General features: G+C 39.1%; 1 protein-coding gene and 1 non-coding gene across 4 annotated transcripts in view; one reads left to right on the top strand and one right to left on the bottom strand.

Annotated features, from left to right (window-relative positions):
* Nucleotides 1-14,633, bottom strand: part of ENAH (ENAH actin regulator) — a 175,782-nt gene that overhangs the window by 136,223 nt on the left and 24,926 nt on the right. The window lies entirely within an intron of this gene.
* Nucleotides 4,541-4,632, top strand: LOC139037577 (small nucleolar RNA SNORD116). The gene has a single exon (XR_011490460.1). It is a non-coding gene; the product is annotated as a small nucleolar RNA SNORD116 (small nucleolar RNA).

The following is a 14,633-nucleotide window of genomic DNA, read 5'->3' as shown; positions in this document are numbered from 1 at the left end:
TTGATTTGAACCTCAGCTGTCATTTAGACCATGTGACTTCAGACAAGTCACTTAAGCATTCTAAGCCTTGGTTTCCTCTAATGTAAAATAGCAAAGACGACACCAATCTCCTTTATTCTAAGTCATTAAATGAAAAGATTCACATGAAGCGCTTAGCAATTGCCTGGCTCATTTTTAAATGTGCAACAGATAACAGCTAATATCTACTTACTTTGGATAAGTGGAGGATACTAAAAGTTGTCGTGTGTAACTGGTTAGCCCATGTGGCCTGTAGGAAACATGAACAAAGGTCAGCCTTGGAGACACCACAATCTTGAGCCAAGGACTCAAGTCCTGGGCCAGGTACATGATGGGTTTCCAGTTACTGGGCCTCTGGACCAGTGAGGAAAATTTATCAGGTTTTAGGGACACAAAAGTTAATCATGAAATTTTCTTTCAAACCAATGAGTTAAGCTTGTTTTAAACACTAATACTGAACTAATGAAGAGGTACAACAATTTCTTCCAAAGTGTTTTTTTTTTTTTTCTTTTCCATTTCACCTATGTTAAAATTCAAAGGCTGATTTTTTTCACCCTCAGGTAGTTTCTAAGTTACAGACAGACTTATACTGACTGATTTTCAGAAAACATTTTTCTGTTTTGAAACACTTTATACTTCGTGGCTGGGTTACCAGACTAAAGTCTAAGTAACCAGATATAAATCTTTGGTAATCAAAGTAGGAAACAAAACAGGAGTCACCTTTTTTCACTTAAACATAAAACATTTAAGGGAATTAATTCCTTGGTGGTCCAGTGGTTAAGACTCTGTGCTTTCACTGCAGAGGACATGGGTTTAATCCTGAGTCAGGGAACTAAGAAGATCCCACAAGCCACATGGCAGAGCAAGGAAAAGAAAATAAAATAAATGTTTTAAAATACACAGAACATATTTTTTAAACATTTAGTTATACAATAATTCCTGACATTTCAGAATTCAGAGTAGTAGTTCTCAACTGGGGTGATTTTTCCCCCATCCAAAATTTCACTAGGAGGAAATTTTTACTAGGGGTGAGCTACAGGTTGGCATCTAGTGAGCAGAGGCAGGACAGCACCCACAACACAGAATTCTCTGACCCCAAATATCAGTAACACCAAGGCATTCATACTGTAGAGAAAAATCCCAAACTCTTTCAAAAGAACTAAGAATATCCAGTTTTCTCAGTAACGTGTTGAAAAGATTATCCTCTTCCCATTAAATGATCTTGGCACCCCTGTCAAAAATCGATGGACTTCCCTGTTAATCCAGTGGCTAATACTCCACACTCCCAATGCAGGTGGCCCGGGTTTGATCCCTAGTCAGGGAACTAAGATCTCACAAGACTCGCCACACAGCCAAATTTAAAAAAAGGGTAACGATAACCCTATATGCAAAACAGAAAAAGAGACTCAGATGTATAGAACAGACTTGTGGACTCTGGGAGAAGGCGAGGGTGGGATGTTTCAAGAGAACAGCATTGAAACATGTGTATTATCTAGGGTGAAACAGATAACCAGCCCAGGTTGGGTACATGAGATAAGTGCTAGGGCCTGGTGCACTGGGAAGACCCAGAGGGATCAGGTGGAGAGGGAGGTGGGAGGGGGGACCGGGATGGGGAATACATGTAAATCCATGGCTAATTCATTTCAATGTGTAACAAAAACTACTGTAATGATGTAAAGTAATTAGCCTCCAACTAATAAAAATAAATGGAAAAAAAAAATTTAATTTTTAAAATAAAATCAAAAATCAATTGACTGTAAACATGAGTTTGCCTCTGGGCTCTCTATTCTGTTCTATAGGGCTGTATTTATGACAGTACCACGCTGTTTTGATTACTGTAGCTTTGGAATAAGTTTCAATATCAGGAAGTATGAGTCCTCCAAGTTTGTTCCTTTTCAAGAGTGCTTTGGCTATTCCAGGTCCCTTAAAATGCCATACGAACCTTAGGATGAGTTTTTCTATTTCTGCAAAAAAACACCACTGGGTGGCTTCCCTGATGGTCCAGTGGGTAAGTACCTGCCTTGCAATGCAGGGGATGCAGGTTTGATCCCTGGTCAGGGAACTAAGATTCTACATGGCACAAGATAATTAAGCTTAAGTGCCAAAACTACTGAAGTCCACATTCGTGACACAACTAGAGAGTCCATGCGCCACAATGAAAGATTTCCCTATGCCACAAAGACCAGACACAAAACAGATATATTAAAAAAAATTTTTAATAGATCACTGGGGTTTTGACAGGGATTGCCTGAATCTGTAGATCATTCTGGATAGTACTATCATCTTAAAAATATTAAGTCTTTTCAATCCATGAACACAGAAGTTTTTTTCATTTACTTAGGTCTTAATTTCTTTCAGCAATATTTTGTTAAATTCCAACTCATTGGTTAAATTTATTCTGAGGTTTTATTCTTTTAGATACCACTGTAAATGGAAGTGCTTTCTTAATTTCCTGTTCTTATTGCTCACTGCTGGTGTATAGAAACAACTGACTTGGGGGCATTAATCTTGTACCCTGCAATTTTACTGAATCCATTCATTACTTCTAACAGTTTCACTGTGGATATTTTGCATGTATTTATGTTTATTATATGTGTACACATATCCTCCTCTGTTCAACTGACTAAAGTGAGAGATGCATGAGACCAAAGTCATGGTCCATATCCAAATGGGGGACTAAGGCAAAAGCTAATGTGGAAGTGCTAACTCCCAGTACCACAGAAGGTGACACCTGGAACCACAGAATCATGGCAGACATAATTAGTCAAGATGCGATCACACTGGAGTCATCTGGGCCCTTTATCCAGTATGACTGGCCTCCTTAAAAGAGAAAACTGCCATGTGAAGACAGACACACGCGGAAAATACAGACTTATGACAACAGAAGCAGAGATCAGAGTAAGGCACCTCTAAACCGAGAAATGCCAAGGATTGCCAGGAAACACCAGAAGCTAGAAGAGGAAAGGAAGGAATTCTGCGTCAAGACTGTGACATAAAAACTGAGTTTCCATACTCCTGGCTTGCCCTCCAAATTCCAGACTCAAGATGCAAAATCAACTCTTGTCTGCATTTCCAGTGTGCCAGTCTGCCTTACAAATTTCATTCTAATCAGCCCCCAGGTCACGTAAGTCAATTTCTTTAAATGAATGAATAAATAAATATTGGTTCAATTTCTCTAGAGATCTTCATTGATACAGAAATTACGGAAGCATTTAGGAAAATGAGGGAAAGAGGCGATCTGGCGGTCACAAAAAATAAACTGTCTACTTCATCACTGTACTCATGATCTGTATTAAAACCTTATTGAATTAGTTTCTAATTTAGTACTTTTTACAGACTCAGAAAGAAATGCAACAGTTAATCTGTTAAAGAGAAACAGGACTGCTGATTGGGTGATAGAATACTTATTTACAAGGTTTCCAGCTAGGAAAACATACAGATACACATACATACAACTTGTGTTGGTCTTTATAGTTTCAAGTACATATTGTTTTATCCAAATACCATTACCATCACTCACCCATACCTACTTAACTTTATAAAAACACACTGTTTAATATTAAGTTGCTCAAACTACCCTAATACCTTTGAAAATCAGATGATTTATCTAGAGAATTAAAATCAATAATCATGAGTTTAGTTTTTACATATCTATTTTTTAAGTTACTGGAAGTCCCTGATTGTCCCAGCAGGCTATAAAGTGCTTATGGAAATGTACCAGGAGTAAAGGGAGCCCACACTTGATTTCTGAAGGAGAATTTTAGGTCTGAAGTACCAAACAAGCTGAATGGTCAACAGATGATCTGAGTTCAGTAAGAGAGACTTAGCCAGGAGTGATCACTAAAAGATATAAACTAACAGAGGAAACTGAAGGAAGAGTGAGACTGAGTGAGCACAGAGAAGGCAGCTTTCCAGAAGACAGAGCAGAAGTAATGAGACCAAAATTCCACCAGGACCTTTGGGGAACAAAAAGCAGACCACTGTGAAATGAATTCACATGATGAGTATGGACAGGCACAGCTGGAATATTGTGCAGAGGACGCTGAATGCCAGGTTGAGACAGCTGTGTGCTGCAGGGTGCAAGGGAAAGCTTCTTAGGAGGAAGTTTGGGAAGAATAGCTGGCCCAGTATGGACCAAGCATACGGAGGGAAGGTTAGAGTGGCCACTGGGGGGGGAATGAGGCTTTCTTACAACGATGCAAATAACAGATCCACAGTTCAGGGGGTCTGTTTTTTAAAAATTCACCTTAAGTTTAAAACACTTTAAAATATACATTCTCTAAGACTTTAACCAGCTCCTTGCTTTTAGAGTGCCTAACATCAGAAGTCTTTCATACTAAAAGGGACTTTCTTGGTGGCACAGTGGATAACAATCTCCTTCCAATGTAGTGGATGTGGGTCCAACCCCTGGTCGAGGAACTAAGATCCTACATGCCATGCCACAACTACTAAGCCAGTGCACTCTAGAGCCCACACTCAAGACCCAATGGAGCCAAACAAATAATTCTTAAAAACAGACTTCTGATCGATGACGACACCCTCTCATGCATTCCTTGGAAATCTGAACAAAATGAGTGAGAACTCACTACCGTCTCCTCATCGAAACTGAGGTCCAGCACATTGAAAAAAAAAAAAAAAAACAGACTTCTCTGGTGGTCCAGTAGTTAAGAATCTGCCTGCCAATGCAGGGGACACAGGTTCGATCCCTGATTCAGGAAGATGCCACAGAGCAACTAAGCTCGTGTGCCACAACTATTGAGCCCATGAGCCCCAGAGCCCCTATTCTGCAACAAGAAAAGAAACCACAATGAGAAACCCGAGCACAGTAACCAGAGAAGCCCCTGCTCACCGCAATGAGAGAAGGCCCTCAGGGAACAACAAAGACGCAGCGCATGTTTACAATAGCTAGGACATGGAAGCAACCAAGATGTCCATCGGCTGACAAATGGACAAGAAAGTTGTGGTACATATACACAATGGAGTATTACTTGGCTATTAAAAAGAACACATTTGAGTCAGTTCTAATGAGGTGGATGAAACTGCAGCTTATTATACAGAGTGAAGCAAGCTGGAAAGAAAAACACCAGTACAGTATATTAACGCATATATATGGAATTTAGAAAGATGGTAACGACCACCCTATATGCAAGACAGCAAAAGAGACACAGATGTAAAGAACAGACTTTTGGACTCTGTGGGAGAAGGCGCGGGTGGGATGATTTGAGAGCATAGCATTGCAACATTTATATTATATGAAATAGATGACCAGTCCAAGTTCAGTGCATGAAACAGGGCACTCAAAGTTGGTGCACTGGGACAACCCAGAGGGATGGGATAGGGAGAGAGGTGGGAGGGGAGTTTGGGACAGGGGCGCACATGTACAACTGTGGCTGATTCAAGTGAAGGTATGGCAAAAACCACCATGATATTATAAAGTAATTAGCCTCCAATTAAAATAAATAATTTTTTTTAAAAGACCCAGTGCAGCCAAAAATTAATTTTTTTAAAAAAGGTTAAAGAAAACGGCAAAAGAACATTCAGCAGCTCAAATTTTATTTTTTTAAAAAAGGTTACAGTACAACACAAAGAAAACAATAAACTAAATCAAGTGTATAAGAATACACTAAATCCATAAGTTTTCCAAATGCACTACGGCAAACCACAAAACAAGGCAATGGATTATTAATTCCATATGGCAGAGACAGAAATTGAGACTGGGGACAGCCAACGTCTCAAAGTCAGTAAAAAGCAAAACATCTTTGAAGCCAATGATGATTCTATTAGACCTGCCTATCTTGCCTGGAGAATCCCAGGGACAGAGGAGCCTGGTGGGCTGCCGTCTATGGGATCACACAGAGTCAGACACGACTGAAGCAACTTAGCAGCAGCAGCATTTCCTTCTAAAATGAAAACATCTTGAAAAGCTTCCATATCCAGAGGAATATAAAAAGATGACAGAGGAATTTCCCTTAAAGTAGATGCTTTGAGCAAAATAATAGATGGATTTAACAAAATACTTCACTAAAGCAATACAAAATAACATTGGCAAGCTGCTATAAATAAAAGGCATACATACTAGAGAAAAACCTTAAGCATTATTTGCACATGACATTATTTAGAAAGGAATCAGACAAAAATAGATAAAAGTCTACCTTCACGATGTGTGAAGTCACTTTAGTTGTGTCCAACTCTTTGTTATTCCACGGACTATAGCTACCAGACTCCTCTGCCCATGGGATTTTCCAGGCAAGAATACTGGAGTGGGTTATCATTTCCTCTTCCAGGGAATTTTCCCAACCCATGGATTGAACCCACACCCCTTAGTTCTTCTGTATTGGCAGACAGGTTCTTTACCACTACTGATTAATGCCTCCACCCCACTAAACTATACGCATAAGGGAATGGGTATGTCCATGTACATCTTTTACTTTTTTATAACTGGCTTTTGAGGATTCATCTTATTGTGCCACTTTACTAACTTTGGAATCACAGAGCAAGAAGATTCACGCAGGAAGTAGGCAATAAAAAGGAAGAGTTTGGTCTTAATTCTAAGAGCAACATGAAGCCACTGAAGTGTTTTAGACATGACATTGAGCTGATAAATCTAAATTTCAGAAAGATCTGACTGTTGCACAGATCACAGACTGGATGGGGTAATACACCAATGCAATAAATTAGAATATCCAGCAACACATATGTAAAAATGTAATACAAGACAAAATAGGCTTGGGGTCTTAATATGATTCATTGCTGGACTCCCATAACTTGCCAGGTTGCCCAGGAAAGCAAAATCATCCTAATACATACACACCAGAAAAATGAATGAACTAACCACTTATAAAATTCAACCCTGTCAAACATTCCTCCTAAGCTAACAGTAACCTCTGTCAGTTCAGTTTACCTGTCAGTCTCTCAATGATGACAGGTATTTCAATGACAAAGCAACACAATGAATACCATGTGCAAAGCTGAGGTGCAAGCCTTCCAAGAGACGCAGGACTCTTCAAAGTTACTAAAAATGATGAGAACTGTTTCCAACTAATCACAAAGCCACTGGCAGAAATGAACACTGGAGAGGGACACTGACTTGGAAGGAATGTTAAGGGTACTTAATGGGGTGATGAGTATGTTCTGTATCCTGACCTGGGTGGTAGTTACACCGATGAGTGTATGTAGTAAAAATTAATCAACCTGTAGATATACTTATGATTAACAATTTAGCTGTATGTAAATTATACCTTAAGAAAGGCAGAAAAGGAACAAAAGACGACCCTTCTTCCCATAAAGAATCAGTGTTTCTGAAAGTGAAGCCTAGAAATCCCATGCCCTGCTTGCTACCAGTGTGAAGATTAAATGGATACTCAAGATGGCAAAATGTACCTGGGTTCTCAGAGACATCTGTGAGCCACTGAGTGGAGTGGGCTTGGACCCCACTCTTTCTCTATAGACTTTCAATTATATGAGATGGTAAATGTTCTTAATGTTGAAGTACTTTCAGTCTGCTACTTGAAGCTAAAGCATTTGAACAGACATCACCAGCAAATAATTGGAGAAAGCTAATCAAGATGAGATAATAGGAGGTCAAAAACAAAAAAAATCTGAAAACATAAGTAAAGCCCTTGAATATTTTTGCAAAAATGACTTTCTTTAGGATCACACTAGAAAAGTCCATCATAACATTAACTATATAGTATAGTTTCATACCATCTTGCAATTTTTAAAGAAAAATTATGTGAAACAAGCAACCAACACTTGATTCATTCTTCTTCCATCTTAAGAATTTAACACACAGTAGCAACCATAACATGAATGTTTCCATAATTTTGTTTCACTTTTCAAGATTAAACCCAAATAAAGCCTTTTACTCCCCACCCCTGCTATCTCTGAAATGTTCCTCCTATTCTAGGTCAGTTCATTCTACATGGCCTTGTTCTTCAGAAAATAAAGAACACTTATATGATGAAATCACAAAGAAAAATATTCACTCACATCAACATTTAGAAAAATTCAAACACAGACCTCAGTTCATAAAAGTGAATCATTACAGAGAGACCCTAGACCCTAGAATACTGGTTAAAAGTACGGGCTCTGGAATCAGACTGCCTGGGGTGAAATCCCAGTTCACTGTTTACCAGCGGGTAACCCTGGGCGTTGGAGAAGACTCTTGAGAGTCCCCTGGACTGCAAAAAGATCCAACCAGTCCATCCTAAAGGAGATCAGTCCTGGGTGTTCATTGGAAGAATTGATGTTGAAGCTGAAACTCCAATACTTTGGCCACCTCATGCGAAGAGTTGACTCATTGGAAAAGACCCTGATGTTGGCAGGGATTGCGGGCAGGAGGAGCAGGAGATGAGATGGTTGGATGGCATCACCGACTCGATGGACACGTGCTTGAGTAAACTCTGGGAGTTGGTGATGGACAGGGAGGCCTGGCGTGCTGCGATTCACGGGGTCGCAGAGTCGGACGCGACTGAGCGACTGAACTGAACCCTGGGCGAGGTTCTCAACCCTGAGACTCATCTTTCTCACCTACAAAAGGAGGCTAACAACTGTTTCTACCTTATAAGTTGTAAAGGGGAGTATTAAATGATTATATGGGAAGTATTTCAGGCAGTAAGTACTCAGTAACTGTTAGCTATTACATTTCAACATCTAAGAAACCTGAGGAATAGAAATGCCAACACTGCAAATGAGTTAAAGAAGGAAAAACTCAAAATCAAAAGCTTTATGTTTAAATATAAGTATATATGTTAAATAAAATTAAGACAAAGAAAAATGAGAACAGATATATACTTACAGCAAAAATGAGCTGAAAATTTAATTTCCAAGTATAGAACTTTTTAAAGGTACAATGTCAAACCTACTAAACTATAAAGTACTGCTGCACTTTACTAAAGATAAAATTTTTAAATCTGAATATACAGAGACAAAAAAGGACAGAAAATTCCATATTATAAAGGGATCAATTCCTCCAGCCATATTAATCCATTAATTTAACACAATTCTAATTCAAACTCCAACAGGTTTGGGAGTGCAATTTTTTATTTCATTTTTGCTTTAACTGATGAAATGATTCTAAAACTAAAGGAATGTATCAAATAGAAAAGCAAATAAAATTTTGAAAAACAATAAATGAACAGTAACTTTTCCTTTCTAGATACTAAAATATACTATAGAATCAGAGTAATTAAGACAGTGAGGTAATAGCCTAAAATTAGACAAATAACTAATGAGTCAAATAACAAATGTTATTATGACATTAATAATAATGTTAACAAATAACAAAACAGAGCCAAGTATTTATGAGAATTCAGTATACAATGAGTATGACATTTCAAATAAATAGGAAGAGATGGATTTTTCAACAAATGATGCTGACAACTAAATGTTTGGTATTTAGTCAAGTACTAACCTCCCATCTTGCACCAAAATAAATTTCAAGTGGCTTAATTTTAAACGTAAATGAATCCAAAAAGTAACAGAAGAAAATGTAGGTGAATACCTGTATCATTTTAGTTTGAAAAGGAATGGCTTGACACCAAAGGCAGAAACCATAAAGGTAAAGACTAACAGAACTGACATCAAACTTTAATGCTTCTATACCAAAGCAAAATTAAAAGATAAGTGTTCAATTTGCTTACAAGATACGTACAACTGGACTTCCCTGGTGGTCCAGAGGTTAAGAATCTGCCTGCCAATGCAGGGGACACGGTTTGATCCCTGGTATAGGAAGATGCCACATGCCCTGGGGCAACGAAGCCAGTGTACCATAACTACTGAGGCCAAGCTGGAGAGCCTATGCTCTTCAACAAGAGAAGCCTCAGCAATGAAAAGCCCACACATTGCTACTACAGTGTAGCCCTTGCTTGTCACAACTAGAAAAAGCCTGCACATAGCAATGAAGACCCAGTGCAGCCATAAATAAATAAACAGTTCATTTAAACTTTTTCTTTTTAAAAAAGATACATATGGTTGATTTTGATTCATTTGTGTGTAGTCTCCTCCCATCCTGACTCTGGGCTTGATAGCCTGACTTTGGCCAAGAAGGCATTAGGGAAGAGGATGCAGGCAGAGGTTTGATAAGACCTTGCAACCTGGTATTACTAAGTGAGAGACAAAAAGACATAGCACATAAACCTAGTTAAGAAATGAAAAGATACAAGTGAGTCCAGCAGAACTAACCAGCCAACTCATACATGTTTTGCTAGGTTTTGAGGCAGTCTCTAATACCACATTAAATAACTGGCATAAAACATCTACACCACAAAGGGTTACCTTCTAAAGACATTATAAATCATTACAAGAACAATTAAGATCCTACTTGGGAAACAGGCAAAGGACACAGAGACAACTCTGTCAAAAGAAATGTCAAATAAACACAAGAAGAAATATTCAACTCTACTATCAAAGAAACACAAATTAAAACAATGAGATAACACCTTCTGCCTATCAGATAGGCAAAGATTAAAAATGCTGACAATGGCTTGAGTTGGTTAGAGTGAGGTGAAACTGGCACTCTCATCCATTGTTGTTAATTTGGTAATGTGTACCAAAAACTAAGAAAATTCTCTTTGGTCTGGCAATTTCATTTATTATTCACTCAAGTATTGCATACTCACAGAAGCCTGTAAATTCCCATATTCTAGGAACTAAGAATATAGTCAGATCACGCAGGACCTACTAATAATTTTGGTTTTATTATTAGTTTGAGTTTTATCCCAAGAACACTAAGATGACATTGATGGCTTCAGCAGGCAAAGAACAGTACTGGATTTCCACTTTAAGACCATTCTAACTGATGTACAGAGAATGGGGCACAAGAATGAAAATGAGAAGATACCAACTGCTCCAGTGAGTAACAGTGGCCTGGGTTTCAGCAGTGTTGGTGAGGCGGAGAGAAGCAAAGGGAGGCCTAACAGGACCTGCTGATAGAAAAAAGTAAAAGAAAAGGGAAAAATAAACACTCTCCAATTTAATCCTATGAATTTATCCTAAAATATAAGTATCTGTGCAGATTTAAAATATGATATGCACAAAGATATATATACCCAAAGATGTTCATAGCAGTATTTTTTATAAACAAGGAAAAAAAATCTAAAAGTCTACCCCTTGTGGCTCAGTTGGTAAAGAATCCGCCTGCAATGCAGGAGAGCTGGGTTCAATCCCTCGGTTGGGAAGATCCCCTGGAGAAGGGAAAGGCCACCCACTTCAGTATTCTGGCCTGGAGAATTCCATGGACTGTAGAGTCCATGGGGTCACAAAGAGTCGGACACAACTGAGCAACTTTCAAGAGATTAAGTAGATTAAGGTCACCCAAAGCATAGTGAAAATACCATGCAGTCACTTAAAATTATTTTAGATCTCTATTTAGTGACAAGATGTGGAAAACGGCCAGTTACAAAATACATAATTTTGCTTCTAAATAGTATGATCTCACTTTTACTTAAAACACACTCATACACCCACAAGCACATTTATGTGCATTATAGGGGCTTCCAGGTGGCACCATTGGTAAAGAACCGACCTGCAAATGCAGGACGAGTAACAGAGGTGGGTCCAATCCCTGGGTTGGGATGATCCCCTGAAGATGGAAATGGCAACCCACTCCAGTACTCTTGCCTGGAAAATTCCATGGACAGAGGTGCCTGGCAGGCTACAGTCCATGGGGTCGCAAAGAGTTGGACATGACTGAGGATGCACAACATATGCCATATGCATTATGAGAAATCTTGAAAGTTATATATCAAAATATTAAAATTCTAGATGGTTTAGATTTAAGTTATTGAAATCTTTATACTTTTCATACCTTCTAAAATCTATGTAGAATCTGTACTGCTTTATAATGAAAAGAAAAAAGTAATTAAAACAAACACTGACCAAACCTTTGTTTTGATAATAGTAAATTGGGTTCATTTTCTTAAACCGAGCCAAATAAGTGACTAAAAAGAGATGAAAGTAAATGAAATGAAAACTTTTTTGATCCATAAACCTTAAATTGCTAAAAAAAAAAAAAAAAAAAAAGAATGGACACAATTTGCTTGCAATACTAGTCTAATGTGAGATGAGAATTTGGAGTAGATGAGGAGGGGACTTCTCAAAGCAAAAGCAGACACTCAAATATAACCAATATTTTATATCACAACACCTGCACAGAAAGATCAGTTCATTGCACAAGCAATTTGGATTCTCTTGAGATTTGACCTAAAGAGCTATTCATTTTATTTCACTTTATGGTCTGAGGTTCTTTGTGAATCTTCTTCCCCACCACACTCACACATGTAACAACAGATAAGAAAAAGGATAGGAGTGAGGACCTGGGCAGCACAGTCAGTCATTTTGACTTCATTATCATTAGACATATAGGTTTGTCAAGACCAGATGTCCTAGAAGGGCAAAAATATCATCAAGGTTGATGACACCAAAGACAAAACTTTCTCCGGTATTTGTGATTACTGTAAACAGACCCAAGAAAAATCACTATCCAGATTAAACTCGTTTCTGAAGATTCTGACGGACCTGTTTCACTGATATTATCAGTAACTTTAGTCATACTTGTTGTAACAGAACTACCAGAGATGGATGCTACCTGCGCATAAAGAACTCCAAAATTTGATCAGGCCTCTCAGAGGCACCATTAATTAACGTTTCCACTTCAGCACTCCCACCCACCTGGTTCCCTAAAGAGAAAAGCCCAATGGTTCTCTATCTTCAATCTCTCTTCTTTAGAAAACATGAAGATGTCAATTTAAAATATTAGTCCAAGAAGAATTGCTGCTTTTGAACTGTGGTGATGGAGAAGACTCTTGAGAGTCCCTTGGACTTCAAGGAGATCAAACCAGTCAATCCTAAAGGATATTAATCCTGAATATTCATTGGAAGGAACTGATGCTGAACTTCCAATACTTTGGCCACCCGATGCAAAGAGCTGACTCAGAAAAGATCCTGATGCTGGGAAAGACTGAGGGCAGGAGGAGAAGGGGACAACAGAGGATGACATGGTTGGATGGCATTACCAACTCAATGGACATGAGTCTGAGCAAACTCCAGGAGATGGTGATGAAAGGGAAGGCTCGTGAGGTGCAGCCCATGGGGTTGCAAAGAGTCGGACGTGACTAAGCGACCGAACAATAAAGTATATTCACAAGGTTGAACAATGATCATCATTGTTTAATTCTAGAACATCTCCCATCATCCCAGAAGGAAACCCAATATACACTGTGATTTTTAAGATATATATTTGGTCTTCCTCCAGTTTCACACTCACAGCTCCCCCAACCCTTGAATTTCCGAAGCAGAGCGATAAAGCTGTCTTTTGGTTATATGAATGAAGTAACTTTCAGAAGCACCCAAGGACTGGGGCTGATGCCAGAAGGACCAACCAAGTAACGAGGGGGTGGAACTTTCAGGGCCACTCCCCTACCCCCTCCAGCCTATCTCCAAAGATGAGGAGTCAAATCAGTCACCACTGGCCAATGGTTCAGTCAATCATGACAATGTGAAGAGGCCTCTACAAAAACAGAAGAATGGCTTTCAGGCTCTCTTTTTTGAGCTTCCACATCAAGGAACCAGAACACTTCCATATGCCACCATGCCATGACCCAAGTTCCCCAAGGACAGAAGCTCCTTTGTTCAGGAACTGTGTAGCTCTTCATCTGGCTCATCCTCTTTAATATCTTTTTTAATAATAAGGAGGAATCTAGTAAGTAAACGAGCTTTCCAGAGATCTGCAAGCCATTCTAAAAAATTAATCACACCTGAGGAGGGGGCTATGGAGCCCTCTGAGTCACAGCCAGTCAATCAGAAGTACACGTAACAACCTGGACTTGCGACTCATCTCTGAAATGGAAAGGGGCTTCCTTGGTGGCTCAGTTGGTAAAGAATCCGCCTGCAATGCAGAAAACCCAGGTTCAATCCCGGGTTGGGAAGATCTCCTGGAGGAGGGAATGGCTATGCACTCCAGTATTCTTTCACACAAGTATTCTTGCCTGGAGAATCCTATGGACAGAGGAGCCTGGTGGGTTACAGTACATGGGAACACAGTGTCGGACACGACTGACACACTTCCTGAAATAGAAGATGGGTCTTGTGGGACTGAGCCCTTTACAGGTGGAATCCGATTCCATCTCCAGGTAGGCAATGTCAGAATTCAGTTGAATTCTCAGACACCCTGACGGCGTCCAAACACACACACACATATACACAGTGGAATGGGGTCGGGGAACCCTCTTGCACATACTCACTTCCCAATCTTCCTTTACGCTCCCAAAACCATAGCAAATATTAATCTTCTTCCTGTCACAAAAGTGGTTTTTTGTGTCTGACTTCTATTCACTTAGCATGTTTCCAACCATGTTCCTTTTGGCTATTATGAGTAATGCTGCCATGAACATTTGCATCCAGTTTGTATGGACATATATTTTTATTTATCTTGTGCATAATATCCTGGAGTGAAATTTCTGGGTAATCTAGTAACTCTATGTTTAACACTTGTTTTCTAAAGCAGCTGCACCATTTTACATCATTTTTCACATTCTTAACATAAACTTAGGAGATGTCAGACTTCCACAGAGGTAGGGGATTTACTCTCACCAAGCCCATTTTATGTGCCAAATGTT

Source organism: Odocoileus virginianus, chromosome 11 (assembly GCF_023699985.2).
Source record: "Odocoileus virginianus isolate 20LAN1187 ecotype Illinois chromosome 11, Ovbor_1.2, whole genome shotgun sequence".
NCBI lineage: Eukaryota > Metazoa > Chordata > Mammalia > Artiodactyla > Cervidae > Odocoileus > Odocoileus virginianus.
This window is presented reverse-complemented; position numbering and strand designations above follow the sequence as displayed.